At 41.7% G+C, this 4,689-nt stretch overlaps 1 pseudogene; it reads left to right on the top strand.

The window, feature by feature from the left end:
- Positions 1–726: 726 nt before the first annotated feature.
- Positions 727–4,467, top strand: LOC123233556 (annotated as a pseudogene).
- The last annotated feature ends 222 nt before the right edge of the window (positions 4,468–4,689 follow it).

Below are 4,689 nucleotides of genomic sequence, written 5' to 3' on the forward strand. Positions count from 1 at the left end.
CTTTTGAATTGTCTCATACACCCCCATAACTCAACCATGTATCCTGAGCTGATCTGGGTGTTTCTTTTCTTGAACACCCTCTTCAGGGGGGATTATATTTTTATAAAATCCAAGATTTAAATTTTTGTTTGAGAAAAATTCTTAGGGAAAGAAGCTTGTTGACTTCTTAAACCAGAGAATGAAACTGTTTGCAGAAAGATACCTGAAGAATCTACATTGCATCAAGTGATCCAGAATGAACTTTGGGGTACAATTGATTGAACTGATGGGGTTTGAACAGTTACTTTAAATGTACATTTTATGCCAATAGGGGACTGCCCCCAATGGGTTTTTTGTCAATGCACCTAGCAAAACATTGGTTTTACGTTCTCTCTCTTCCATTCCCCTCTTATCTCTAACTATTGTAGTTAGAAGATCTTTGTGGGTACAATATGATTATCTAAAGTGATCACTTGGGGTGACTAGGCACCCAAGAATCATCAGGGAGGATTGTGTAAATGGAATTAGCTCATCCTCATTCATTGTTTAGACTCTAGCCATCAGAAATAATGTCATCCCACCCAACTTAAAATTAAGTGGGGAGGGGAAGGTCTGTTACCTACACATGATATCAAAAACAAGGGACTGCCCTTTGGGCAGTCAAAAACAGTATCAAGGCTGCCATTTGTCCACTTGAAATTGGAGGTGGATGAGGGAAGTGACAAAAGATGCTGTCTTTCAAATATGATGGTAACTTCCTGTGGAGGCGGTTGGCGTTTTGAACTTGGTAATGAAGGATCTCTGGTGGGACCTCAGACTGCTTCCCTCTGAATTGTCACGTGGGTAAGTTAGGCTGACTCTCTTTCTCCTCCCTTGGTGTTTCTGGAGGCTCTAGCCTTAAGGAGGCCTCTCTTGCCTCTCTAATTGTAAAAGGCCTTGTGGCTAGTAGCCTTGTTTAATTAACTTCTGTGCCCCTCTGTTGGGGCCTCTAAATTCTTACCTAGTCTGGGCCTCTGGTCCAGGCCAGAGTTTCTCTCTCTCAATTTCCCTACCTTCAACCTTCCTAACTGTAAATAAATCACCATAAAGTCATCCTGACTTGGGTCTATTTTATTTTGAAATAGAGTTAATTGATTTCTGGTGACCATAACTTAAATATCTAGTTTTCCCCTCTTACAGGTGGAAATGGTCATGGAGAGGAGGCGAAAGGGAACTTTCAGGAGCTGGGATAGATGTCTAAAAATTGGCCAATTATTCTTACTGAATCCCTTGGACTACAAAAGGGAAACAGAATAATTGTAATTTTACCTGCAATTCCAGAATGGTGGCTAGCAAATGTGGCATGTCTGTAGACAGGCACTGTCAATTCCTGGAACTATCCAGCTGACTGAAAAAGAACCTATTATATAGGCTTCAATCTTCCAAGGCAAAGTGCATTATTACCAGTGATACTTGGCTTTGACAGTGGATTCCCAATGCCCATCAATGTGAATCTCAGAAGTACAAGTTACTTGTTTCTGAGAAACCTTGGGAGGGTTGCAAAGAAATGGTGGAACATGCAAGTGATGATCACAGCTGTGTGATGACCAGACACAATGAAACAATGACCATCTACTTTACTAGTGAATATACACATGACAGTTATACCATAAGATGAATGGAAGGTATGCCTGGATTTGACTCTTTCTGATAACATGTGGAATACATCAGACACAGACAGGGCAAAATCAGCTTGGAGTAGTGTTTTTGCTCCATGGAATCGAGGACCTTGAGTGTTTGTGCCCTATATGTCACTTTTTGAGCCAGTCTTTATATAAAAAACCCTATTCTGATTTCCCATTACAGCCTTCTGTTTAGCTCTGTTTCTCTCTGGTCCCAATTGTCACCAACTGTCACAAATGCCCTTCTTCTGGCTCTTTTTGTCCCATCCCCCCTCCTTACACTGTCCATCTGATACTTGCGCTAAACTGGGAGTCCAGTTATAAGTTCAAGTTTCTAAAGCACTGTGTCAGTGCAGGATAGCTGATCAACCCTGAAGTGATGGAACAGAGACAAAACAAGGCAGGGCTGGACATCTATGAGGGCAATAGACAGACAGAAATGCTGTTGATTTGTGGAACTTTCAAAGGAATGAAAATTAAATATGGTTCAATGGGAAAGCCTTCTCCAGCTTTTGATGTTAAGCTTTGTTATAGGAAATGTATGATAGGCCTTATTATAGTGAGTAAAGAAGCAGTTCAAGCAAAAACCTGGCTGAGGCTGTGAACATTCTAAACCCAGAATGTTGAGAGAAGCTTGTCCTCAGAGACTAAGAGAAAGTGCACAGTTTTGCCCTGGAGAAGCTGGAGCCTGTGGCTACTGATCAATTAACTAGTATAAGTGTGGACTGAAATTTGCAGGGGAGCAGCCAGTGGGAGTTGGAATGGACCCTGAAACAGCCCAGCAGAATGTTGCCTGTTCCGAACGTGAAAGGAGGGGCCGCAGAGGAGGAGGAGTTTTCTCAACTGTCACTTCACTCCTGAAGGGATTGGGACCCAGGGGGGTTGGTTCTTTGGTTGGGAGATTTTGATTTTGGGGTGGATCCTGAGTGAATTGGGTTCCTCTGTACTTTTATTAGAGACTATTGGGAGATCGCAATTACCAACAAAGAAGACATTGAACAGCAATTCTCCAATTTGGCCGGAGAGTCTGAACTCCTGGGGGAGCGAGCTCGAATGAAGGGGGGGTCCCTTCCCTGATCCTGCTTGAATCAATCGATCTTGTTACTTTCCTTTTATATTAGTTTAGAAATATTTGATAGGAGACTGTAGGGGGAAGAGAGAGTTAGCTACTGTGACCAAGCCTCAGAAGAAGTCCAGAGCTGCTCTCTTGGGGAGAAGACATTGTTGTTAGTGAAGTTCATCGTTTCCCTCCTTCCTTGATTCCCCTATACCTTTCCCCCCTGTTCCCTGAATTTAATTTATCCTTTAATAAACCCCTGATAGTTTGATACTTAGAGTCTGGAGCGGTTACATTGAGGAGGGGAGGTGACTGATCTTGTGGCTAACGGGAGGACTAATTCCAAAGACCATCTTGAGGGGTAAAGCTACTTTGAACTTAGGAATGGGGGAGGCTTGTCTCAACAGGGCTGGCTCTGAAGGTGGGATCCAACCCATTGGGGTCACAACTGAACCCCAACACCTTCCTTCAACATCCCCACTATAGCTTTGCCAATTTGGGAACCTTTTTGAGTTTGTTCCCTCATAGGTCTTCCCTGGAGTGGGGGTGAAGAGTTATCTATACTGGTCCATTGAAAGCTAACAAGGGGGGAGTCTAGATATACATCCCCCTACCATTGATACTCTCAAACACTAGCCTGTGGACTTATTTGGGATCTCAAAGGAGGAGCTAAGCTTGGATCCCTGAGAGATCTTCAATCAAGATCTAGGTTGAGTTAGGTGCTTTTCCTGTTGTTGGTGGACAGCTACAGAAAGCCCTGTACTCCCTGGCTTATTGGATTTAACTTGCTGTTTTCTGAACTGTTCCTGTGACCTGATTTCATCTGGATAACATCCTGGGATGTACTTCATTAGATTCCCAAATCCCTTTGCCTTGTCAGCCCTGACAGAGCCGGCTATTTAAAGATAGAGTAGAGGATCCATTTTCCCTAGTCAACATTCCTTGACAGTTGGCCATAGATTTAAGGTTTCAGTTATCCCTCTCACCTCCTTACCTGTCATTATTAAACATTAAACAACTCTTTTTATAAAACGTCCTGGTAGTCTCCTTCCCAGTCTTCAAGAATCCACTTAATTTAAACTATTTCCCTGACTGTGTTGATCTCTGTTTCTGTTTTTTTTTTTTTTCCCCAGCTAAGCTATTTTGTAACCTCTCCCAAGTCAGCTGTGGGCTACTTTTAACCCAGCTGTACTGGTGTTAACCCCTCTCATTTCCTACCTATTTCCCCATTCCCCTAAAAGAACTGTTATTTTCAGTTACCATACTTCAGGTTATAGTTAAAAATTTCAAAATCCTGCCTCCTAAACAAGAAGGAGTTCTACGAAAATGACTACTTGGCTTATTTGTTGGTTATGTAGATTAGCCTTCCAAAATAGCCTCAATCTTCTTTGGGGATTTCTACAAGACTGGGGACAGAGGGTATATGAATGAAGATGGATATTTCTGGTTTATTGTGAAATCAGATGATGTTATCTTATCTTTTAGATATTGAGTAGGCCCTTTTGAAGTAGAAAGTGCTCAGACTGAGCACCCAGCAGTCCTGGAGCCAGTGGTGGTCAGCAGTCCAGACCCAATCAGAGGAGAGGCAGCAAAGACCATTGTTATTCTCAACCCTAGCTATAAGTCACATGACTCAGAAAAAATGAAAACTGAGCTGCAGGAATATGTCAAAAGAACTGCAGCACCATAGTAGAAAGGTGGAATTTGTTCATGAGTTGCCAAAGATCATGCTAAAGATCAAAGATAAAAAGAAATGAGTTATGGAAGAAAGAATGGGGAAAAGCCTAGTTTTATTTGATTATAAAACATCTTCACTAACCAGTAAAATCCATGGATTTTTTGCAACACAGCAAACCCTAAAGATGAAACAACAACAACAACAACAACAAAAAACTGAATGCTTGTGTTAGTAGTTACAAAGTAAAATTCTGAAATAAAACAAAATACTATATAAAAAATGAGAATGCTGAGCACAAGAATTAATTCTTGTAT

The sequence above is a fragment of the Gracilinanus agilis genome, chromosome 2 (genome assembly GCF_016433145.1).
Source record: "Gracilinanus agilis isolate LMUSP501 chromosome 2, AgileGrace, whole genome shotgun sequence".
Taxonomy (NCBI): Eukaryota; Metazoa; Chordata; class Mammalia; order Didelphimorphia; family Didelphidae; genus Gracilinanus; species Gracilinanus agilis.